At 32.4% G+C, this 27,884-nt stretch overlaps 1 long non-coding RNA gene across 1 annotated transcript; it reads right to left on the bottom strand.

Moving 5' to 3' along the window:
* Window positions 1-537: 537 nt before the first annotated feature.
* LOC143042563 (uncharacterized) lies at window positions 538-27,803 on the bottom strand. Its single transcript, XR_012968047.1, has 3 exons — window positions 27,687-27,803; window positions 2,653-2,692; window positions 538-1,565 (listed from the first exon to the last, which is right to left on the bottom strand). It is a non-coding gene; the product is annotated as an uncharacterized LOC143042563 (long non-coding RNA).
* Between the last annotated feature and the right edge of the window lie 81 nt (window positions 27,804-27,884).

The raw sequence follows: 27,884 nt of genomic DNA, 5'->3' as shown, positions 1-27,884 counted from the left end.
TACAGTATTCCTATAGTATTGTTTCGTTTTTGCATTTGTTTTGAATCGATTTTTCTACTGGAAGTATCTGTGAATTGAAATTGCACTCATGACATTTGACCCTGATTTAAAAACAATGCACCATATTTTTTGTTGACGACCGGGATATTTAGAAAGTACACGTTCTTAACTTTCCAGTGATACATAATTTAGCCATATGTCATTAGGTCCATTTAAAATGTAAATTTGGCTCTCATATTACTCGCCTATAATGAACAATTTAATGTTTTTGAATGGTTGACAACCAATTATAATGTTTATTCAATATTTATAATAGACACATTTAGCAACAACCATTGATAAATTTGGACAATCAGTTCGTAAAATTTAGTTGTCAGTTCTCAAAATAAGAATACGACAGGAGACACAGCTTATTTCCAAATGTTTATTATGTAGTTACTGATAATTTTCGCAAAAATATCTTTTTACTGCACTTTTGTTCATGTCTTCTTTTTTTTCTTGAAGTAAATTTTCTACAAGACTAATTATAAGACGTCAAAGGTGAAAGATGATTCATGTTTAATATGTTTGCTTAAAATAAATAAAACATTAAAACAAAATTTGTCAAAATTTAATTGCTTAAAGTCCTACCCATTGTGGATAGAAATGGTCTTCAAAATTAAGTATGCGTTCAAATCGTGAACCCTTTTTTGCAGCATCTTTTACGTACACCACTTCACCACCAGTCAAGTAACCGATCCACCAGCCAAATGTTCCTATTGTCATGATTGTATGGTCACAAGCAACGACAGTTGCCATATCAAATTCTCGCTTGCCTAAGGATATAAATTCTACAGGAACATGAGTTGGCATATTTGTTTTAGACCAAGCTATATCATCTGATATAACTAAAAATAAAACACTTGTATACATTTTAGCGTAATAATTCACAGATCTGTTTAAATACTCAGGTGTAGCAATGTTAAATCCATCATGGTTTCCTATCTTATCGCCTCTCCTTATATGAACACCTACCAAAGTAATACTCTTCCGAGACTTAATTTTTCTTTTTTGGAATATTTTCCCAATCGTCTGTTCTGCAGTGTTTTGAATATGCTTTTGAAATCTTAATTGCTTCCGTAGCTCCGTATCATACTTGTGAAAATATTTCCACGACTGAAGTCCATATCCTAGTTGAATGTTATCTTCAGAACTAAAATTTAGTAAATTTTTGTTGTATGTCGGAGATGCGTTATCTAAAACTTTTCGAAACCCCTTACATAATCTTATTGGTTTATCGGATGTCACATTAATTGCAAACACTGTTCGGATTTCAGCATCGGGAGGTACGATAAGCTCCATTTGTTTATTTCTTGCAGCAGCAAACGAAGTAGAAAATTGAAACAATCTATTTCCGAGACCGCCTTGTAAAATAGGACATATCGACCCTTTCTTTTTCCTATTTACTCTATCAACATGTGTTGGTGACTTTTCTCTCCTGTAGAAAGGTACTGGTAAATTTGTTACCGTGGATCTTTCAAACAGTTGTCTAACAAGAACGTAAACGGGAAATAGTAACAGGATACCTTAAATGTATAACAACAATCAGAGAATACAACGTTAAGGCAAATATCAATGCATACAAACATACTATTCATACAAAAGAAAACACCACTATTTTCATTTTTACGATAGAATCGCAGTCTTTGAAACGTCCAATATCTATTGTCGATAGAAAACGACGAAAATAGTATAAACACATAGGAGACAAGGTTGCATTCAATGTACTCAAAAACAATGTATGTACTGTCCCGAGGAACTCAAAATAAAAATGTGTCACTGCATTCGTTGCAGTTATATACCGTGATTTTCAATACAGATATAAACAAATAATTTCACATGTGAATTTCATTCATATGATGTAGCATAAAAACAATTTAAAATTGGTTTCAAAGAAATTTTCTACTATTGTAAGGGCACATGTCATTTTTAGGCATTTCATAGTTCATTTCGGGGCTTTTTATAGCTGACTATGCGGTTTGGACTTTGCTCATTGTTGAAGGATGTACGGTGACCTACAGTTGGTAATTTCTATGTCATTTGGTGTCTTGTTGAGACTTGTGTCTCATTGGCAATCATATCACATTTTCTTTTTTATATGAGGTGAAGATTATGCTCATTGTTAAAGTCCGTACGTAGACCTATAGTTGTAAACTTCGACGCCATTAGTTCTGTTGTCTTACTTGTAATCATACAATATCTTCTAATTTTTAGATTATAATAAAAATAATACGAATCAAAGAAATTAATTATCGAAAAAGATATCCTTCTAGAGTGTTTGATTTATATTGTGCCTTTACTTTGTATATGCTGTTTGTTTATGAATTACAGGCGGTGAGAATGACCCTGAATCGTGAATATGACTTCGTTGTTTGAATTCTTGGATTAGTTATTACTTTGATAATTCAACAGCTATCATACCTCCTACTTCCACAAACGTAAAGCTTATATATGATCACCTAAACATTTGTGTTGAAATACATAATGAAGAAAATAGTAATCATTGCCATAACAAAATATGTTTAGCATGGATTTAATAGTGTCTATGAGACTATGAAACTTGTTCACATGTTTCCTGATGTTGTTTGTTTTAATAACATGGATAATACTCACATAGAGCTAAATATAACAGCTTCTGTATCAAAGGCTTTGTCTACAAAACACGTTTTGCATTTATGATCATATCTATATATTTGATTATTTATCTACATTTGCTACCACGATTTTATTTATAAAGGCCTCCTGTCTACACGGAAGAAGGGTTTCAAGTGAAGAAGTGGATCTGCTTACAATTCCGGAGCAGCTAAGATCACCTTTAGTTTTATAGGGTTCGTGCTGCATACATTTTCTTTTTAGTATTATGTGAACTTATTTTCGTTTCGTTTCGTTGTCTTTCTTTTTTTTTTGTCAAGAGGTTGACAGCTTCACTTAATTTATGATTTGTTTTTCTTGGCATTTTCTGCCACTTTTTTTCCCCAATTCTAAATCCTAGATTCACCACACTCTGTAATTGTTTTTATTCTCATTTGATACACCAGAAAATTCAAACAAGATTTGTTGATATATTTTCAAAATGCCAAAAATTTAGTTTACCTTTTAACATATTTTGCTTTAGTTGTATTAGGCCAATTTTTGAATTTTCACAAATAACTTAAAGTGGCATTATGTACTTAACATCAAATTCATTAGAAAACAAAACATATTGTCTGGAATCTAAAGTTTATAACATTACTATTGCATTTCTTTCTAGCCGTCATATGGGCGGACATGTAAATGTGAAATACAGATAACAGGTCAGCAAGTGTAACTGTATAAATGGTCAATTTTCAAGTTCTGTTTGAAATATTTTCATACATGAAAACATATAGATTGAATGTAAAATATTTACTGGTAACCTGTATATGGTTGATGTTTTTGCAGGTCAATTTCGTTGACAAAATCAATCTCTTTGAGGTTGCATTTCCTAGTTTCACTGACATTTGTTCCAGTCACGTCCGTGTACATTTACGCCAAACATTTTTCATTTTAAAATGAAAAATAAATTTTCAAATTGCTCTGCAAATCTTAAAGGTAGTTGGTTTGAAAAATGTAACAAAAACCTATAGAAATCACTTTCGAAAAACCATTTTCTCTATGAGATTTGAAATTTGTTATTTTCATGAAATTATATTCTTGATTTAAAGAAGATATTGAAACAAATAACAATAACTTTCTGTTAAAAATGATTTTATTTTGTCAAAAGTTTAAAATTATTGAAACATTTGTATTTGCTTGCTTTAGAAAACAAAACATATTTCAACTCATTCTTAAAAGCAAATATTGAAAATACTGACCTTTAGCATTTTTCAATTTAGTTTACAATATTGACAAATGGAAAATGATCTAACGTGGAGCATTTTTCAATTTGACTTACAATATTGAAAAATGGAAAATGCTCAAGCGTGGAGCATTTTTCAATTTGTCTTCAAATATTGAAAAATGAAAAATGCTCCAACGTGGAGCATTTTTCAATTTGACGTTTAATATTGAAAAATGAAAAATGCTCCAATTTTTCAATTTTCATTTTACTGTGCAATATTCAAATTTGAAAAATGTTCATTATTTGAATGTCTAATAATGGGAACGAAATGTAATTTGTTTCAATGTAGGCGTTTTAAATGTTTAAATTGTTGTCCCTTTTTATTAAATGTTTTACTATTTCCGTTTTTTTTTTTGTCTTGTTTTAAGCGCAATATGTCTTGAAGATCTTTTTAAGGTGTGTGTGTGTGTGTGTGTGTGTGTGTGTGTGTGTGTGTGAACTATGTGTGGTATCAACAAATTCCGAACAAGAATGGTACACTGACAAGTACGATAATGACCACAAAGAATCATTCTTTCTTTTTATCTATATACAATGTATATAGCTGTCTTTGTAGCTACGTGTTTATATCTATCTTTCGATCTATCAATCTGGGCCCAGTTTCACGAAGCTGTCTTAGGACTAAGACATGTCTTAGGATGGTCTTACGACATATCTTAGTCCTAAGTGGGTTTCACAAAGCGGTCCTAAATTAGGACATCTCTTAAAGTTGGTCATAAAGTTAGGACAACGCGAGAGGTGTCTTATGATGGTCTTAGGATAGTTATACGTTTACTTATATAAATTACACTCATTTTTTATATTAATTTTGAAAAAAAATATCTTATTATTATCTAATTATCTATTCTCCTGTTCCTGCTTAAAACATATATACATTGACGGATTATCAGGATTTGTCAACAATGAAAGTTCGATGTATTGATATAAAAAATGCACGATTTTATCTCTTAACCTTTTATATAACCAATAAAGTCGAAATTGAATTCAACTCACTTGTACCAAAACAATGTCATAATTATGTCACCCGATCGACAATGTCGGGTGACATATTGCTTTTCCTCTGTTTCTTTACTATTATTATTATTCTTCCAACTATTTTGTCCGGCAGTTTTATTGGAGACAATGGAACCAATCTTAATGATAGTTGACTATAATGAGGAACACAAAATTTCGGGTTGCAGTAGGGTCTAAGACCATAAAAAATGGCTGCCGTTTCCATGGAAACGGAACAATTGTGAAAAATTCCAGTTTTTGGTTTTTGTGAATAATTTAGAGATGCTAAAACTCAGAATCATTATATTTAAATACAATGAAGGTGCCACCCATATACTGGTTTTGGCTGATTTTGGCAATCACTGGAACTACTATGTCGCCATGGAAACTACACCAAAAATTTCAAAAATATGAAAATGCTCCAATTTTTTGGAAACTTTAGCATAACGATGAGCAACTTTGGTAGATGTGGAATTTGGCATTGGAATTTCCAAAATGTCTGCCGTTTCCATGGAAACAATGCAAAAAGGTCAAAATGCTCCAAAAACTTCCGGGTTTGGTGAATAACTTTGGTATGCTTGAACTTAAAATCATCAAATTTTTATGCAATATAGTTGTCCACTATATACAGGTTTTGAATGATTTTGACAATCATTGGAACTACTATGTTACCATGGATACAGGAGCAAAAATTTCAGAAAGATTTAAAATTGATGAAACTTCATATGATTGTTGACTGTCAAGTCTACATATGACTTTTGAAGTTGGAATTTTCAAAATGGCCACGGTTGCCATGGAAACTGCAAAAATGTCAAAAATTCCAAAAATGGTTTTAACTTAATGAAATTTGATATTATTGGTAACTGACAAGTAAAGATGAGACTTTTGACTTTGAAATTTTCAAAATGGCTGCCGTTGCCATGGAAATGGTATAAATGTGAAATACTTTAAAATGCGCTGAATATACTGAAAATTTACAAAAAGATAAATAGCCATGCATATTTGTTCATTTACTGTTCAACAAGATTGAAATGGCTGCTGCTTAGTGGCAATAGGGGGAAGGGTGACATCTGCTATTGCTTGCAATGGCAATTCTAGTTTTATATTCTTTTTTCTTAATTTTGCATTGAAAATTTCATATTTATATTGATGTATTGTTTAAAGATAATTTATATATAAATTACTTTTATTTTTTTTATATTTATTTTGCAAATTATGTCATTATATTAATCAATACGTTTAGAATAATTTATGGTAAGACATACTACATTTACATGATTTTTTCCGTAGATCATATTTATATTTGAAAATTTAAAGAACTTGCGACAGGTTTAGGATGTCTTAGCTAAGATGATCCTAAGACAGCTTCGTCTGAGATACTAGGTCTGAGATATGTCCTAGGATAGTCATAAGAGGATCATAAGACATGTCCTAAGATATGTCTTATGACATGTCTTAGGATAGCTTCGTGAAACCGGGCCCTGTCATTCATTGTATATATCTTGCTATCTGTCTATCTATTTGACTTTTGTTTTTCTTTGTCTTTTCTTTCTGTAAGTCGTTTTTGTTCTGAAAATGGAATTACTAGGCGATGCGGAGTAGACGAAGTAGCATTGAACCATATCGTGGCTGAATGTGTCAAACATGTTAGAAAAGAAGAGAAAATATTAGAATATTAGATATTGTCCATGTCAGTTTCTGTACATGCTCAAGGAGCAGGGTTCGCGATTCGAAAGGGATGGGGAGGGATGGGTGTAGATGTTAAATTATTCTGATCACTGTGCTAGTTAACTTTATATGTTTTCAATTTTGTATTTTTCTACATTGTACAGCGTTTCCTAATTTTGAATCTGTTTAATACAAACTTGTTTTTCCCAAGCTTATGATATTCACAATTTCATTCGCAGAATTTCAAATAAGCAATCATCTTATAAAAGAAAATATGAAATTAACTTGCATGCATGTATGTGTGATAAATGTATATTTCGAAGAATGAAAGACTTCTTATATTTGCTTTTACCGAAAACAAAATGTAGCAAAGAATATATAATAATTATGTGAATAGTATTTCAACAAACATGAAACAGTTTCCCCGAGGTTCTGTATTATGTACATTCTATTATCATGTCTAATATGATTTTACATCTTCAATATGTGAAAGCAAAACGAATATTATAGGACAAATATGTCGACACAAAAAAGGGGTCTCAGTCAGTGACAATCTTCTTTTGAAATACAAAAAGGAAAAAATAACAGATCGACACAGATCGACACAAATGATCGAATTTCAAACCGTATGCATCATGTACATGGAACAAATACTAGTAGTTACATTTATCAAGCAAAGGAATCAACGTGTGTGAAGCAAGAGTTGGTAAAGCATTAGCGACAGTTAACCCTCGCTACCATCATTTACGACAGCAGCAGTGGTTGATCCAGAACTTTTCATAAGGGGTGGCACTGACTGACCTTAAGGGAGTCAAGTCATGCTTCGGCGATTTCCTATATAATCAACCAAATTTTCCCCACAAAAGGGTGGGGGCACCAACGGAAATACATAGTGTTTCAACTTCTGCAATGATGACAGCGTAAAATGCACATGGTCGACGCTTCCGCAAAGCCAAAGTAAGGGACAACATCAAAAGTTCAATGAAGAATAATACAAAAATACTTAATTTACATAGTTTTTTCACTGATTCCTTATTCTTAACTTAATTTGTGAAATATTGATTGTAAAAAACGGACATATGTAAAATCGATTTTGGATAAACAAAACTCGCAGCAATTTCCAACCCCTCTCCCTCTATCACAAACATCGAGCACGCTTGTATCTGTACTATATGTTTAGCATTTTTTATAACTTGTTTCTTTGTTTGTATACGCCCGTCTAAAACGGGACATATTATGGTATACCGTTGTCCGTCCATCGTCCACACTTCGGACAATTAATAAAAAACGCGTAAGGGAGACTAATTCTAAAATGCTTCCATCAACTTAATGAGACTTTGGTGAATTGTTTAAATCTATTGACGTATGCTCTGATTTTTATAAATTTCAGATTTTACGTTTCCGTGTCATGAATTTTTATGCTTAAAAAAGGGGGGATTTTCCAGTTTTCGGACAATCACTCATAAACACTTAAACAAAATTTTATGACAGTTTAGTGAACTGTTTAAATCTGTTGACTTAAACTACCTTTCAATTTTTTAATAAATTTCAGATTTTACGTTTTTTAGTTATGAATTTTTATATTGAAAAAAGGGGATTTTTTCCAGTTTTTTGGACAATAACTCAAACACGCTTTTACCAACTTTTATGAAACATTTACATTTTTGGAGTTATGGAGTTTTTATTCATAAAAAAATGAGGCTTTTATCCAGTTTTTCGGATAATAAATCACAAATGCTTTCAGTATTTAATGATTAGACTACGGTGACTAGTTAATATATCTATTAAACTAAGTACCCTTTTGATTTTTATATAATTTCTGATTTGATGTTGTACAGTTTTGGGGATTTTTTCTTCTGACAAAATGTCGGGAACGGTCAAGAAAATTTTGCATGACGAAATTGAAGAAATGGTGATAGACACAAAAGAGAGTACTGACAGTATAACATGGAAAGACGGAACAGCGTAGAGAAAGAAATATTTCAAAGAATTGGGATCTATCTTACTATTCGTTGCTTAAACTTTAACATGCTGAAAAACAAAATTCGGAACAAAACGACCTGCAATAGCTAATTATGAGTATTGGTAGCTTCTTAACGTACAGCGGCAAATATTTTTGCACATTTATGACATCCAAATGTTATTTTAATGAAACTTAAAGAAATGAGAAAACGTATGAACCCGTAATTAATGAGAAAAATTTAACAAAATCTATGGCGTGTAGGGTAGCCGAATCTGGTCTGGTGTTGAAATCCATACACAAAAGTCATTTACTACGGCGTGTTGTACAGCTGTGCAATATTTTTCATGACGAGAACAGTTATTTTCATTTATTGATAATGAATTCGAAGTAAATAATACTATCTTGAATTCTTTTCTTGTTTAGCATTTGGCAGCCTCCAAATTTTACGGTGAATTGTCATTGTAAGGCCAAATTTAACAGACTGTCAATGAAATAACAAAACCGACTGCATGTGCGAGACTCTCATTGGTGGACAAGGTCGTATAACACCTCTATTCGTAAATAGAATAATAAGTAAAGAGAGTGTCTAATCCTATTCTGGACTTGAAATTGGTACATAAAAAAGCCGATTTTAATTGATATTTTAAAAACAATATAATATTGTATGTGTATGAAGAAAAACCGTCAATAAAAATCCGTTAAAAAGATTTCAAAAAATATATTGGTTTCGTTTTTGGTTTGAATTTAAGCAAAATATTACCAATAGATGCAGCATTGTCACACGTTAGTTTGTTTAATTGGTTGTACATGTATTCTTTTTGTATATGAAATTGGATGTAATAGACCAAAACAAGAAAACGCCCGTTCACATGCTGTTAAAAGGGCTTGTAATTAACGGTGTCTTTTGCTATGATTGTTCATCATATTTGTATTTTGTTCATTGTTTTGTACTTAAATCAGGCCGTAAGTTTGAGATTTTTTGCATTTGTCATGTAGGTGCCTTTCATAGCTTACTATGCGGTATGGGTTTTAGTCGTTTAGTCATTTGTCTTCTTATTTGTATAAGCATGTCCCTATTGTACATTTTTTACTTCAATGTATTGAGAGATAAAAATTGAAGTATCGGCAAATGCACACTAACTGCAGACAGACAGATCAGAAAGTGTACACACGTTAAAACTCGTCGTATAGTTAGACGATCAGACAGACGAACAAAGGGTTTTCAATATAGCTCTTCTTCTAGACAAACAAGTATGCAAATATTCATACGTATACGCCGTATAAAAAATGTTATGTAACTTATCTATTGATAAAGATATCATTAATATCATTCTCTTATACCGGCTGCAGTACTTCCTATGAAATATTATATTACAACTTCATTTTCGGTCGATTGATGCAATAATGGCATGAGTTAAATTGCACAAAACAGCTCTTATTATAAAACAAGAAGTACTGCTCATAATTTAAATTTGAAAGATAATTATTTTTTGAGTGTAAAAAAAATAAAATCAAAGTACGTCGGGACCTTTTAAAGTTGACGATACGGTATCGGTTTTGTCATTGTTGACGGTTATATGGTATGATCGCCTCACTTAAGGTGGTACCTAACACTACAGGGAGATAACTCTGTAAAATCAGCTAAACGTTTTAATTACGTTGTGTTGTAAAGGGAATAATAAGCTTCTGAAAGATCAAAATTAGAGTTTGTCAAACTGCTATATAACCAGTGTAATTTTTCTGACAAAACAGTTGGTTCAAAATTTTTGAAATTTTTATATTTTTGTTAAAGGGTCCAAGTAAATACTTTGTCAAAATGTTATCAAAATTAAGCGAGCCAAATTAATTTTAGTGAAAGTGTTAGGTACCACCTTAATTTATAGTTGGTTCAAATTTTGTCATGTCAATAATGGTGTCTATCATCCTACAGTACATCAAGCAATTTAGAACTAATGTCGGACGGAGATGCACCTTTATACTTCTAGCAGATCTACATCTGACAAATTAATCTTCTAGAATCCTTCATTTATATTAAGTATCAACGCTTTGAAAAACACCTGCATAAACTTGACAGCGAACTCGTGTACGGCGGGAATGATTACACGACGTTGTTGCGATTAAAACTTAATTTAACGTAATTTAGCGCCATACTGACAGACGTCGTAAAAAATAAAGATGTATGGCTTTTATTGAAAAAACAAGCACATGGATCCCAATTGTTTTCTTTTGCAATCAATCAAGTACTGTTTCAAGAACACTCCGCCAATTTCAGGAAAAAAACAACGATCAATTTTTTTCTGCACTTCCGAAAAGACGCAAAAGTATGGTCAATTTTTTATTTCGGATATAGCAATCTAAATCCGGAACATGATGATTTGGTTTAACCTTAAACTTGTTTCAGCATGTTGATGTCATGGATCAAGGGAATATTTTACAAAAACCGATTAAGTTATGACTTTTCGTTCAAAAATATTGTTACTTTCTTTAAAAGTTATAATTTATTAAATTTCAGGGATTTTCTTCCAAATATGCAAATTTCGAACCAAATTATCTCTAAAAGTAAGTCATGAAGGTACTTTTTTCTTTGCATATTTAAAAAGTACACATTTAAATTGACCTATCAAAATTTTAAGAAAAAATCAACGAGGGATCTCTACTGTATCGTATGCCATTAAAGCATAAAGACAAGAGGAGTACCATGCTCTTTCACTGGAGCTCTTTATTTATTTATTTATTTGAAAAGTCTTTTCAAAAGAGGGACGAAAGATACCAAAGGGACAGTAAAACTCATAAATCTAAAATAAACTGACAACGCCATGGCTAAAAATGAAGAAAACAAACAAACAAACAATAGTACACATGGCACAACATAGAAAACTAAAGAATAAACAACACGAACCCCACCAAAAACTAGGGTTGATCTCAGGTGCTTCGAAAGGGTAAGCAGATCCTACTTCACATGTGGCTACCGTCGTGTTGCCAATGTGATAACAAATCCGGTAAATAGTCTAATTCGGTAGGTCACATTCATGAAAGGGAAGGGGATTGTAGTTACGACGTAAGGAACATATCCGATATCATTTGTGAAACGATTCAACTGTTTTTATAATATGCTTTTTATCGCTGTTCAATGTTAAGGGGATGGTTGTGCACATAAAACGAGTTTAATCACTAAGAGTCCTATATATGCGCCGTAAAACTAATTTTTCTCGAATGAATTGAATTGTTTTTAAATTTTTCTTTTTGGATTCTCTTATAGCTTGTTGTGCGGTAATGGTTTTCATCAATGTTGAAGACTGTACTATGAATTATACTTGTTCACTTCATCATCATTTAATGTCTGGTGGAACAAATTGTTTCTCTCGCAATCATACCACATCTTTTTTTTGTGAAATTATGAATAAAACAAAGTTTATCACTAGTACAATGTATTCGTCAGTTTAGTTACAGAGCTTTCCATTCACGAATTGAGTAAATGAATACATGGAGAGCGCAGCGTTATTTATTTTCATGTGCCATACATGCTTATATGAATTTTTATAAATGTACATGTATCAATTGGTGATGTTTTTTGTACTTGCTACCTGGGAAACTAAGAAAAAATAAGATAGCACAGTTTCTTCGGTATTGATTATGTTTATTGATTACGTTCGACCAATAACAATAATATCAACAGTTGAAATTACTGAACAATAAGTGATATATATTTCACGATTATTAAAAAATGTATTCTGACACGATGAAAGCAGGAAACGTACGGTATCAACAATTCAAGACAAGAAACAGTTGCTCATTTTGATCAGTAGGAAAGGTAGAGAAACAAGGAGCATGTTTTATGCCCAAGTCACACTAGACCATTATTGCACCACGCTAACCGCGATCTTAAAGGTGAGGTCCCGGTACGAGCAGGATGAAAGTTTGGATTTTCATTGTTTTCACGATGCTACTACGATCCCGCTACGGGTCACGTTCTCATCACGCCTATTAGAGCTTTCTTACAAATTGACGAAAGGTACGTATGATTGACGAATCATACGTAAGACTCGTTTTAGGGATCCTTTATTTTGACATATTTAAATAATAGTTGTGGTACTTCGGACAATTATCGTGCATGCAACGACACTTATTAAAATTGGATTTTTCTTGAGATATATTTAGGATTTAGGGACTTACGATAGGTTAGAATATTATGATTATTGATACACCACCAGGTGAAAGGAGATAACACTACAAAATATTCTAGATATATAGTAGTCAGACGAAAAAAAATGCCCCTAGAAGACGAAAAACCGGCCCCTCCCCCACTCTTCAATATTACAATGTTGAACTGTGTAACCTAATAAAATGTCAAAGCAAATACATTGTCTTCTTCCCTAACAGTATCACATATACTTCCTTGATTCAAAATTTGCAACGCTCAAAATAATAAAACAAAGGAAGAAAACAAGATGATCTTCATACTATGCCATATGCTGGTGCTCGTTTCATAACTTTTGAATCATCGCCTATCCCCTGGTAATATTCATTGCCCCCCCCCCTAAATGTGTATATATGATACACCGGAGCAATGGAACGGTTATTTTAGCGTATAACTGCGTTTTGCCTATAGTCCTGAACATTCGTGAAATATTAGCCACTGGACGATAAGTGACAACTTCGCGTCTATCTTCCAAACATGTGTACTGTTAAATCGTCATTATAAAATCCATATATATGGTGCAAAATTGTAGATTTATTTTCTTGATAAACAAAGTCTTTTTTTCTAGATTTATTCAACATTACTTTTTAAAAAACATTGTAGCATCATTTTTTTGCAAATCTCGATATTCCACTTTGACAATTTGCAGAAAGTGTACTGTAACAAATAAAAATAAATGTGAATCTTGTCGTTAAATTTAGGCCGTGTTCACATTGACCTAAAATCGTTGTTGTGTTAGTGTAACTCACACGTAAACTAAACACAATTGCGTTCCCATTGATAAAACTCAATGTTTACATGTACATGTAGTTTAAATGATGTTTTATCTACACACAGTCGATAGTCAATGTAGGCCTTGTGTAGGTTAAGTGTACACAAAACTAGGCATTTAGGACATTAGTTTTACCGTGTATATATTTAAGGAGGAAACTATTTTTGAGTAAAATTGATATTTTTGATAATTATTAGTATAGTTCTTTACAGAAATTGTTGTCTAAATTTTACAGTTTTTTTTGTTTTTTTTTAAATAACGAACTTCATTAACCCCTGATCAAGACTCAAAGCAGCATCATTGCCGAACCCATAAGGCAGCTACCAATTGATTTTCGGGGGGAGGCTATTATTATTGTTGAGTATAAAACATAAAGGCAAGGGGGTGGGGTGGTGAGCTATGGATTTTGTTTTGGAAACAAAATATGTTTCCAGTTTTTGGCCCTGAAAAAAAAATTGTTTGTTTCACCCTCAGCTGCCACTATTTATAATGTAAAAATTGATTTTGACTTGTCACCAAAATTTGTCCTGAAAAAAATCAATAGCTCACGTCCCCCGTCCTCCGCTCCCCCCCCCCCTCCACAAAAAATGAAGTAAATAGTTGCTGCCTAATTCATTTGAAAAGGTCTTCCCGAATCAACTTGACGTACACAGAAATATTCGCCACTGGTCTTTACTCAAACAACGATTCACGCATAAATGCATGACTAAAAAAAGTGTGAGGTAAATGATATGTTTGTCTAGTATATCAGATCCGTTAAATAACACTTAAAATAAATAAAAAAAACGTTACCCTATTCCTTTACTAAATACTCATTGGAGAAGAAATACCATTTGAAACGAACAGAAAAGATAAAAATGTAGTGATCCCTAATATCTCAATCCTTTTTTTCGGCTGTAAGCACGCTGCTGCAGCTAACGTTTTCTAATGCGTAATCGAGACATCTCTAGTATATTCAAACTACTACAAATGATAAAAATGGCTTTTATAAAGTAGCAACCACTTAACTTAAAAAAGGGGGAGGGTTATTTTTTTTTTTTATCTGAGTCAGATTTTTTTCGCGCGTACGTTTTTATTCCTTTTTTTCGATGCTGGTGATCAAATTCTTTTTTTTCAATATTTAACACTATAATGTATGGGGGAACTCTTGATTCATAATATTTTTTTATCATCTGTATGAACATTTTTATTTTATCAAATTGGGGATCGGAATATTTTCATTCCAAACCACCACCCCCCCCCCCCCCCCAATCCCCACCCCCATTTTGAAGTCAAATGGTTGTTCCCTTATCGCTAGAAAAATTGTCCAAATATTTTGAATTTAGTTCTACGTAATGAACATTTAAATGACATATAGTTTACAAGTGGGAACATATCTTATCACGGCCGACACTCGGCTAACCGAGAGTTTGGTCGGTTAATCTATATTGAGTATGCGGCTATATCGGCGGTTGGTCTGTTAATCGGGTTGGCTAAAGTCTGTTAATCAGGTGTTATCGAGAAAATCATTGCAAGGTCAGTATGTTTCATTGTATAACTTTTTAATTATATTTATATCATAAAAACTATTCATGTCTGACAAAACGATTTGGAATACTGAATCCAGTGTAATTATTTTTTTTCTAGCTTCAATTAACGATCTATAAAATGAAAAGGCGAGTTACTCATCAGTAAATTTATACACATTTTACACACACAAAATGTACATAAAAATGACAAGTTGGTTGAGTTTACTTGCATGCAATATTTTGAACATCGAAAAAAGACATGCATTATGTTTGTTTACCATATTAGGCAAACTAAAATTAATTAGTAGATTTTCATCCAAATTTTTGAAAAAAATGGGGCGGGTGGGAGGATTTTATTTTTTAAATTTTATTTCATATGAAACCTTGTCACGTGTTATTCATATATATGCAAGTGTAATGATAAGCTTATATCATGTAAATACATCCATAAGGTATCGTGCATAAGACAATAACAATCAAAACCAAGGAGTAACCAAAGACTCATAAAACAAAAAGACATTTACATCAACAGTTACAAATAATAAGTAGGAAACAACACAAACTCCACTAAAAACCAGGAGTGAAATCAAGTGCTCTGGAAGGGTAAGCATTTCCTGCACCGTATATGGCACCCGTCATGTTATTTCTTTGTTCCGTTCGGTAATGATGGAAGGTTGTTATGACTGAGGAAGAATATCACTAAGATATGATTTCCGACACACTTTTGTCATAATGGCCAACCAGCTCATGATGGCGACCATAAAATTGCTTGAGTGATGACCTAAATTTGATTGATTCATAGTCCTGTCTTAGCATCTTTTGAGCAAGCAGTAGTCCTCGTTCAACAAAATCAATGTACTTTGAGCTAGCTCTAGAGTAACGTATCAATTGAGACACATATACTCCATATACTGGTGCCGCTTTTTCAAATTCGTATATATATATCTCTGATTGTCAACCACTGTTCTACATGTAATTGCCGCTTTTGAAACCCATTTTATAATAAACAGCAGAAATGTGGAAAAATGCTCTCTTCAGTTGGACTACCTACATCAAATGTATTTTGCTTTCTAATTGTTGTCCTAATAAAATGAAGCAACTTTATGCATTGGTATGCAACACGAGTACGATAAGTACAGAATAAAATGAAAACTCAAACAGTGTTGAAATAATAGGGTTGGTCCTTAATATGCAAGATGCAAATATTTATATATAATTACAATGTAGAACATAAAGTTTTTTAATGACTCTATCGAGGGTATTGGGACAGAGGATGTTTGCTGTTTTTCTACAAACGAAAGGCATGGCTAAATCTAAATCTAAGAGCTTGCTATAAATTAATAAATTAAAAATGCGTATGTTTGTCGATTTTCTGAACTCAATATACGATCAGCAATCTAAAAAGTTCATGCTTGTGTCAATTTCTTTATTCCAGTCAAATGTGTTCCACGATTCTTACGCTTTTGGGTTTCATTCACAGTCCTAATTTCTTGACACAAAGTCATTGTATAAATAAAATAAATCCAAGGTGTTTTACTCGTTTACTCACAAACATTTGCGTCATTTGTGACATACGGCGATTTGCATTCTTTGACACAGGTATTACTCGTAACCCGAATAATTCACGCCCTCTTCTTCTTCTTCTTCTTCCAGTTAAGCGGCCGCAATCAACTGTCTGATTATTCTGCCACTGTGTGTTGCGCATGAAAGTCCAAAGAAAATTTAATATCTTTACATTTTGTGAAAGTTAAAATCCTATATACAGGTGCTCATTAAAAACAAGTGTTTAGGTCTATTTTGTTAGCCGAGCCTTGAAGCATTCAAGACTCGGAGCGGTGGTAGTTGATGTAGTAATCAATCTCTATTCTCGGTAAATGATGTTGTCATCATAGATCAGCAGAATATATCGACTTAATCATTCAGTAAGAATACTCTAAGAAATACGAAAACCGAAATTTGAAACCGAAAGTTTCACATGAAACGAAATTATCGACGGTTACCGGTAACGAAAATGAACAAAATCCGGAAATCGTATTTTTTACAAAAATAAAAAAAAAAAATGGGGCGGGAAGATTTCAGAGGGGCGGGCGGGGATGAAAATCTATCAATTAATTTTAATTGGCCTTAACATCAATATGTAAAAAATCTACACGAAAAACTGTATTTTGGTGACATAAATTAATTTTTAATAAAAATGTGGTCTGTTAATGGGTCGGATGTATAAAACTCGGTCTGTTAATTGGTCTGTTAAGAGTTATGAATGACATTACAAGCATAATTTAATTGCTATATGGGGTGTTATCTGAATAAAGGGATAGACTCAAGATTAGTGGCTAAAATATATGGAAACAACACATGAAAAATGAAACATAAGTTTAGACAATGGAATCTGAAAATCGATAGAAATGGTTTCAAAAAGTGTAATATCAAAGTAATATTAATTTCAAAAGACAATACATACCGGAAATAAACTCCTCATAGATACCAGGATTGAAATTTTATATTAACGCCTTATATTTACGCCAGACACGCGTTTCGTCTACGAAAAACTCATCAGTGACGAAAAAAATGTTTAAAAGGCAAAATAAAATACGAAGTTGAAAAGCATTAAGGAAACACAACTAATACCGGCGTCACACATCAGCGTATATAGCACTGGCGTGTTCAAAATCATTTACGCTGCCAATACGCTAGTAATTTTGGATGCATTTAACCTGTCAATCATATTTGAACGTGTGCAAAACGAGCTTTAAGCGTGTATTGGGCGTACTGGAAACGTATGTTGGCGTATGTTGTATGTTTTTTATGCTGCATACAAATTTCCTGTGATTGTAATGTTCATCATGCGTATTTACTTTCCTTCATTGGCTAGAGGAATAGGGGGAGGGTTGATATCTCATAAACATGTTTATCCCCGCCGCAATTTTGCGCCTGTCCCAAGTCAGGAGCCTCTGGCCTTTGTTAGTCTTGTGTGATCTAGTATACATATCTTTTAAGGGGCCAGCTGAAGGACGCCTACGGGTGCGGGAGTTTCTCTCTACATTGAAGACCCATTGGTGGCCTTGGCCTGCTCTATGGTCGGGTTGTTGTCGCTTTGAAACATTCCCCATTTCCTTTCTCAATTTTACCTTTGTATTTCGACGTACTAAAAACTTATGCAACGCGCTTTGAACTATTGCTAAGCGTTCCTATGGCATGCAACTAACGTATACCGACTTTGTCAATTTTCTCTGTACGTTTGGTGCACGCCGGTCTATACGCCAATGTGTGACGCTGGCATAAGGTAATCTATTCTTGAGGTAGAAAAGCCTTAATATTTCAAAGAAAACGCATGGAATTTAACCAGTTGCATTGCAATACATAACAGATTCATAGATGTTACAGACTTTGAACAGACAAAAAAAATAAGGCTGATTGATAACTTGGCGTAAATAATAAATTCGTGCGAATTCGAGCGGTCAATCAGTCCATATAACGCTATATTGAAGTGACACACCCTTCAATGAAATGCAAAGAAATAAAATTAAAATAAAAGTTCTCTTTCTATAAGGATACTGTTGCACCGTATTGTAATTTTTTCGTCACAAGTACATAAAAAAATGTACATCTCATTTTTTTCAATGTGAAAATATAAACTAAAGGTAGTAAGACTATTGTTGTGGCTAAATAACTCTTAACTGACACGATTTAAATTGTCCAACCCATTAACAGACTGTATTCCCCTAATATTCATTAAAATGTGGTATTACTCAACTTATATAACAATTATGAAATATTTATCAATGACAATTATTTTTTTAGAACCAAAGTACTATTTTGTGTCCTTTAAATCATATATAAAAATGTTTTTTTAGCCTTTTATCCAAAATATTGCTATGCGTACAAGCATAAAAACCACATACTTGCGAGACGCCTTTTCGTTTTACTTAAAACTGCGCAGGCTATGCATTTTTTTTACTGGTGGAAAATGTTCTATGATAGATATCATTTTGTCAGACACTTTTCTTTTTTTGATGTGGTTCTCATAATATGGCAAAAATCTGTATATTTAACAGAGTTTAACATTAAATTGTGAGTTTTACTCTTAACAGACGTATAACCAACCCGATTAACAGACCAACCGCCGATAAAGCCGCATACTCAATATAGATTAACCGACCAAACTCTCGGTTAGCCGAGTGTCGGCCGTGCTTATGTACAGGTAGCTAAACACGGTGTATAGATGTGAACAAATGTAATGTGAAACCAGTGTACACTACACTAAACTAATTGTAAACATGTTTACTCTACACGGCGTTTGGTGTGAACACGGCCTTAGACTAACGTACTTCAATAATGTCATTGAAATGTTAATCGTGAAACTCGTGCTTAAAAAATTCCCGCGGAAATGTGTGTACTCGTGGTTTGCGTAAGTAACGTATCGGACGTAAGTGTATTTGACACCATTTTTCTCTGTTTGATTATATTAAAATCGTGTATTATTTGCGATATTATTTTTTTTTTAAAATAAACTTGATTTAGAAAGGATGCTGTTTTACTGGATAAACAAAGACTCTTTTAACTGTTATTGTAGAAATGAAATACGTGCTCCCTTTACTTTCGTTCGTACCTTTCGTCAATTTGTAAGAAAGCTCTATTCTGAGTCTTCAATACGATAATCACGATTTATTACGCTAATCACGTTTTCATAACTACAATACATGCACGATTTTTTCGATTGCAACACGATGTTAACACACTTTTCTGCGATTATAGACCGCTCTTACATCGACCAGTCTAAGTCCTTTCCACTTTCAAAACGTAAACTGACTACGCTCTCGTCATTATCATCAACATCATATTGCATATACATACTGTTTATAAATACTGTTCCCTTTAATTCTTCTAATTGTCATTTAAAATACGTAGAATTCTCGCAAACAACACAGGCATACCACCAAAATATACCAGAACTAGTGGGCGTGATGGTAGAGATAGAGGTAGAATCAGAGGAGCCTCCGACACGAATTCTGATCCAGTAGGCATATATGCATGTCAAATCAACCAATCCAACCTGAGTCACAACGCGATGCTGATCCACCGAGATCAAATGACGATATTTTATTGAACACTATATATGCAATATGTAATCTTTGTTTGGTGTATGGAAATATTTAATGATGTGCATGTCAGTCTGGCAGGTTTTATTTGGCCTTGACCTCATTTTCACTGTTCATTGCACAGTATTCAGTTTTTTAGTTTTGTTCTGATTTTCTTAAACTATAAAAAATAGGTTAACTTTACTTACTGTATGGGTTTGTAAGTTGTACACTTCTGCCTGCCATGGTTCAGATCCTTGACCTTAGTTTCGTGGTTCATGTGTTTAGTTTTCTCGGTTAAGTCTGTTTCTTAGAAACTATTATAAGGGTCATTTATACTTATTGATTTATTGTAAGGTGTACATGTATTTCTTGTTTTGTTTATATGACCTTGTCCTAATTTTCTTTGGCCATGTTAAGTTTATGTTACAGTTGTAGTAAAGCTTTATATTTAGGACTATCAACATAGAGGGTGGGCAGGACCTTTTTCAGGACGTCAGGATCGGGTGCTTTTAAGCTTGTGATTTCGGGATTAACCCTTTCGGGACCCGGGATTTTTTTTCATTCAGGACCTCGGGATTTCATGTTTTTAAGTCCCGGATTTTGGATCAACATAATATCAATGATTAGTAAAGAAGGCGAGACATTTCAGCGTGTGCACTCTTTTCGTAATTTGAGAAATTTTAAATAATTTGAACATTTATCGAAATTGCCTCTTTGTTGATACTATTATATTTTCTGTAGCTCGTCCGCTCTCCTTTTATGTTCGTTATGTAAACAGAAAGTCACAACTGTTTTTTTTTTTTACAGGGATCACGAAACTTTTATCCTGATCCATATCAGGCTGATAATTCTGAGCATACAATCCATCTTGATCAAAATGAATTTTGCAAGTAGCCCCAGAAGTGGGATATAGAGAGGGGGTGCTATTGAGGTTACAAAAAGGGATGGTCGGATATAGGATTATTAAAATGTGGGTAATGAAATCAAGGGGACACCAAAGGTGGGATCTGGAGAACAAACAAAAAAGATGAATTTAGGAAAAGGCGCAAACCGAGTCACTCCAACCTCATTCACGTGAATGAAATGAAATCCCATCTGTAATGTCAGAATAAGATTTTAGTGTTGTTTACTTTTTTTTAGGGGGAGGACGGGTGGGCATCATAGGAAGATCTCCCATCTCTGACTCAAAATATGGATAATTTTATGTCAAGGGTTTTATGTTTCTCCCTGACAGCTTCAGACATAATAATTTTGTATCTTCTATTTTTTTAAATAGACAATCCAATTGAGAATGGAAATGGGGAATGTGTCAAAGAGACAATAACCCGACCATATATATAGAACAGACAACAGCAGAAGGTCACAAAAAGGTCTTTAATGCAGCGAGAAACTGCCGCACACAGAGGCGTCCTTCAGCTTGCCCCTAAACAAATATATATATACATATACTAGTTCAGTGATAATGGACGCCATACTAAACAAATTAAAAACTAAAAACCTAATTTAAAAATAATACAAGACTAACAGAGGCCAGAGGCTCCTGACTTGGAACAGGCGCAAAATAAGTGGGGTTAAACATGCTTATGAGATTTCAACCCTCCCCTGATACCTCTGACCAATGTAGAAAAGTAAACGCATAACCATACACCCAGTAAAATTCTGTTCAAAAGAAGTCCGAGTCCGATGTCAGAAGAGGTAACAAAAGAAAATAAACAAAATGATAACAACACATAAATAACAACAGACTACTAGAAGTTACTGACATGTCAGCTCCAGACCTTAATTAAACTGATTTTAAGATTGCGTCTTCAACATAAGAAATATTAGGCAACTCCCGTTAGGGGTTCAGTATAATACAAATTATAAAATATTTAAGAGAAGAACATACCCCGTGTCATGCCAACAACTGGTTTTTAAAAAATATGTTTAATCCCGATGTAAAGACCATATAGGTGAAACAATACTAAAACCAAAATATGCAAACTTTAATAACATGACAACCACAACAGAATCGTACTATATCCCTTCTTCCTAAGTCTGTTTAACAGTTTTTTTTTAATCTTCTATAATGTTCCTTGTTGTCGTTAGTTGATGTGATTCATAAGTGTTTCTCGTTCTGTATATAGATTATACCGTTGTTTTCCCCGATTGAATCATTTTACACTAGTCATTTTGGGAACAATTTATAGCTTATTGTTTTATGTGAACCATGACTCTGTGTTGAAGACCGTACTTTGACTTATAATGGTTTTTATTTTAAAAATTGTGACTTAGAAGGCAAACTGTCTCATTGGCACTCATACTACATCTTCTTATATCTAGAGAAATGTAAACTAGCTTCACATTTGAAGTTAATTTTTAGCTAAAATGCCACCGCACATTCATTCCAAATAAAAGAAAATCTGTCTCAAAATGAACAAACTTTAAGTAATCAGCAATATCAGTCTTGACAACATTAAACATATTTTGACTATACATTGACACAAAATGTACCAAATAAACCATACTATAAAAATAAAAGACCACAGGAACAATTATACAATAATTTTCAAAACTTGTCTCTTAAAGACAGTCGTATCTAATTCCACCGAGCACTGACTCAAATGTCTGCTTCATTTCTGATTAGTTTTCCCAAAATAATGTATTTCAGTTAAAAACAGAAAAATCGCTGTAAAATTCAACATCAACCTCGCGGGACCAACATTTAGCATTAGTAATTCTGATTGAGATTCGGAGATGTAAACCACAGCTTGTTCTAGTTGTAAACAGAGACGATGGATGCCAAATGTTAAAGCACTATTGGTATTAAAATAGCTAAGTAATACTACCCCCCCCCCCCAAAAAAAAAAACAAAAAAAAAACCAGTGAACAAATTATTTAAATCATTTTATCTAGTTAAGAAAGGGAGCATTCAATGACTTCCAAAATGAGCTGTATTTAGAAGGGAAATGGCATATTAATCAACCTTATACAGAGAAACTGGGAACAGAACAGCTTTTCTAGGTGTTGTTTTTATCTTTACATATTTTCTAGGTTATCAACGAGGGTATCACCAAATCCGTAGCCATTGCATGAAAGTACGAAATCTTATGTTACAATATTTTTCATTTACTATTTATTGATGAATAGCTCTCAGCTTTGGTGAAGCTATTCTATCGTTGAGGGTTTTATAGGGCATATTGTAATTGCTTTCCGCTATGCTTAATCTTTTAATGGCAATAACCGAACCGTGTTGTTACGAGCAGGGTTAAATATGCCTTGAACTATGCGTGTCCGTATTGCTCAAATGTTATCTTAAATGTATATTAACTTTTTAAAGAAGTTTACAAATGTTTTGCAACGGTGCAAATACTAAACTTTGGAGTAAAAATAAATATCTTTATGAATGAATTAAACAAACCAATATCCATTTGATTTGACAGATATAAAGAGAATATGTAGTTAACCTGAATGTGAATAACAAAATAGGGAAATATAAAGTTAAGGGTTTTAAGCAAGGGAAATAACAATAATTTTTTGCATAATAATCCTGCGCCACATCACAAAATTTTGCTGGTGCGTTGTTGTTCTCCTATCTTTTCGGGGTAAGGTAATAGATGTGTATACACGGGTTCACACATACACATATGTGTATTATATTTAAAGCATAAAAACAAAACTTTGATTAAACAAATTGAAAAATCCTCAACACAAAAAAAAAACATTTTCATTTTTGAGAAAAAAAATTAAAGATGAAAATTCAACATTTTTCATTTTTCAATATTTCAAAGCAAATTGAAAAATGTTCCACATTGGAGCATTTTTCATTTTTCAATTTTTAAAGGCAAATTGAAAAATGCTCCACGTTGGAGCATTTATCATTTTTTGATTTTTGAAGGCAAATTGAAAAATGCTCCACGTTGGAGCATTTTTCATTTTTCAATTTTTAAAGGCAAATTGAAAAATGCTCCACGTTTTAGCATTTTTCATTTTTCAATATTTTATGGCAAATTGAAAAATGTTTAAGGTTAGCAATTTCAATATTTTGTCCTTAAGAAAGAGATTGAAATTTGTTTCTTTTCTAAAACAATCAAATTCAAATGTTTTAATTTATTCAAACTGTTGATAAGTTGAAATCTTTTTAAGACAAACTTATCATTTCTTTTAATATTATCCTCGTGAAATCAAATAATGTAATGTCATGAAAATTATAAATTTCAATTCTCATAACGAAAATGATTATTCAGAAGTGACTTCAACAGATGTTTGTTACATTTATCAAACCAATTATTTTTCAAATTTGTAGGGTATTTTCAAAATATATTTGTTCAGCTTAAAATGAAAAATGTTTGGCGTAAATATACACAGTCTCCGTCACTCGACATGCTGAACACATATACCATTCATCTCCAACAAAAGTCTCATAAATACGGATAAAAATGAGTTTTGATTTTTGACTTGCAAGCATATAAAATTTAAGCATTATTTTGAAACCTTTTTTTTTGAGAAAATTGAACTAAAACATATTATTAATATGAAACCATTACTGTGACGTCAGTCTATTCATTTACAGATAAGAATATACTCATTCTCATTCAATGGAAAATCGGTATTTTGCCTTCTATTTTTCATAGTACTATAAAATGCTATACTTGAAAGACTTTTCACTGTAGATTAGTTGTGAAAGTGAACGCTAAACTGCACCAACGAAGTGTATTACATACCCCTTTCTACGCCTTGCGCTTTAAATATTGATAAAAACGTGATCAAGTATTGTCCAACCTATAATTATTTTTGTAAAATAAACGCTTTCTAAATCTGTCTCTAAAATGAGTTCACCATATATATTCAATTGTTTCCTTTTTCTGCCTTACTAGTTAAGTTTCAATTGGCTAATTTACAGATTTTCTGTTTACTAATGAAATTAATTCAAAAACCAAACTTTAACTCACATAGACGAAACCTCTCGGTTACAAATAGTTCGCAATTTAGATGTGTAATTTGTCCATTCGTTTGATGAGTTTTATCATTTGATTTTGCCATTTGATTAGGGACTTTCCGTTTTGAATTTTCCTCGGAGTTCAGTATTTTTGTGATTTTACTCTTTATATATGTATACTCTTTCCAGTAACCCAGACTTCTGTTCTGTACTGACCTTTTACAGTTTTAAGGATTTTTTCAATTAAACCAGTTTAAATAACAGGGTTCTATTCAGTTGAGAGGGATGTAAAAGTACGCAGTCACGTTCACCTTTTCAACCTTAGTCAAATTTTAATATTGTTTTTTAATCATTATCAACCTGCTATTTATTTGGAATGTTTAAATACCACTGGTGTTAAACTGATAACCGTAACTGGAATTACGACGATTCCATTATGGCGACGGCAGAAATAGGTAAAATCTTTTCAGTCATTTTTTTCAAATGTAGCATGTTTTTGTCAATAGTTACTCAGCTACAAGGTTTTTCTATACCATTACATCATATTTGAATTAAACATCATTTATGTTTAAGCATTACGAAATAGCACAACTACATCATGTAATGAAACAACTAAATTACGTTAAGTCACATACTAATTAAACAACCACATTACTTAATGATGAACCCACATCGAGTAATGACAATACCATATCAAGTAATGCCACAATTATATCAAGTCAATACGAAACAATATCGTGTTATTTCGAAATATCATTAAATAATGACTATTCCATATTGAGTTATATTAAAACATCAATACGTAATGACTAAACCATATTATTTAAAGACAAAATGTCATCAAATAATAACAAAACAACACTTCGTAATATCAGAGCTCCACATAAGACAGCTGTGGCGTTCCATAGGTTTACCCACTAATTCCTGGTTTATTATGATTATTTCACATATTTGAAAGAAAATTTTTACATTCAATTTGTCCTTTTTTGTTTTATAAATATAGTATGATTTCATCTGTTTTACTTCATTCTGTATCTTTACAACTGTTTATTCGCAAATGCCTATTCGAGTAAATCGTGATGCGACTAGAATACAGCCGCTTGCACATGTACTTTAAAAACATAAGTTTGAAGATGTCTAATTTTATAATTTAAAGATAATATTCTGGTGCCTGATAATTTAACGAAAACGTGGTATGTAATATTTGCATTTCTCTAACAAATCAATTGTGAACTTATACATGTATTCACTAATGCATTGTTGACCATGATGACATGGTTATTTAAACTCACTTACAATACTTTCTTATTCAGAAAAGGCTTTAAGGATGTATTCTTCTGACGTTCAGTCTCGTTGAAATATCATTCTGGAATTATTTCCAAAACATATGATACAAATGGAAAATATCAATGGATTTTAAAGATGTCATAATCAAACTTAACCCTGTGAAAAAATTGTAGTTTTTGAGTAATATGTTTTTCAAATTTTATTGCCAATCAAATGATTCTTTTTAGTCAAAATTTGAAGAAAATGGGTGAAAGGTACAAGAAATAATTTTACCAGCAATGTGTACATCCCATATCAATTTTGTCTTTTCAAATTTCCTTAGATATGTATTTTTTTCAATCATTTATAACAAAGAAGTTTAAAAAAATATGCAATTTGTTCCTAAAAAGGAGAAAGACCACAAATTGACAAAAATATCAGCATGGTAAATTTGACCCGAAAAAGCATCAAAATATGATAAAACTTTCCTATATTAACACCTACCTATAGTTTTTTTTAAGTTACATTCATTCAGAGTGTTCCACTTCATCTTTATTGAAAGTATGAACGAAAGTTTACTTGTGGAACTGTGATTTTTTTTTCATGATAAAAGTCCCGAAATGTGTAAAAGTTGATGAAAAATGGGAAACTCATCAAAATTGGGTACTTTCAAAGGGCCGTAACAAAAAAAGAAGTGCACCACCAAATGATGAGTCATATAAACCTAATAATCAGGTCAAGAAAAAAAGTTTAATTCTCAAATTTTTTCGCTCCTCAGAGGAGTACATCCTTAAATTCAACAAATCATTAACAAAATAGTTTAAGAAAGAGATGCAACGTACCAGCGTTAATTCATTAAATACAAAAGTTCGCCATGACCATTCAGACTTATGGTTTCTTTTTCAACAGTCAACGCGTATTCATTGTATCTATAATACTTTAAGCACTATTTCAATATATCGTTTTTATCAATGTTTAAAACTAATTAAAGCAAAAGATAGGTTTATGGTTGGTATAAATCGTAGCTCGAGATCAAAGATACTAAAAAAAACCTGACTCGTTTCGGAATGAACACTTAATGCTATGTTTTCTCGTTGAATCGTTGAATGCATAGATTAGAGCATTATTTAACATGTGTGTATGCTTACAAAGACAAATATATCGGATCAGAAAGAACACTATTTTTTTTCTCAAGTCACAACTTAATCAAACTTTGATATTTACTTCTAAGGCATGTCTTTCAGTTGATGTGTTTCCCTCGATTTAATTTGTAACCCGGGTTTGTTTTTGTTTCAATCGATTAATGTCTTTCGAACAGCGGTATACTACTGTTGACTTTGTTCTGAACACTGAATTTCTTGGTCAAGATGTTTTTACTCTTGGGTTTCATATCAATGCCTTGTTATCTCATAAACGTTTACCTTACTTGTCATTTCTTTATGTTCATTTCTTCGATTTTCTTGTAAAGCCCACATGTGTCTAAACGTTCGTTACCTTTTCTCTCATTGGTCCAAAATTGTTTCTCATATCGCATATTTATATTTACAATATGTATTTGCGGTAAATCAATCATGTGAAATAAAATATATATTATTGTTTGTATCAGTATTTATATGATA

The sequence above is a fragment of the Mytilus galloprovincialis genome, chromosome 1 (genome assembly GCF_965363235.1).
Source record: "Mytilus galloprovincialis chromosome 1, xbMytGall1.hap1.1, whole genome shotgun sequence".
Lineage (NCBI taxonomy): Eukaryota > Metazoa > Mollusca > Bivalvia > Mytilida > Mytilidae > Mytilus > Mytilus galloprovincialis.
The sequence above is the reverse complement of the archived record's forward strand: the minus strand, read 5'-3'. Positions and strand labels throughout refer to the sequence as shown.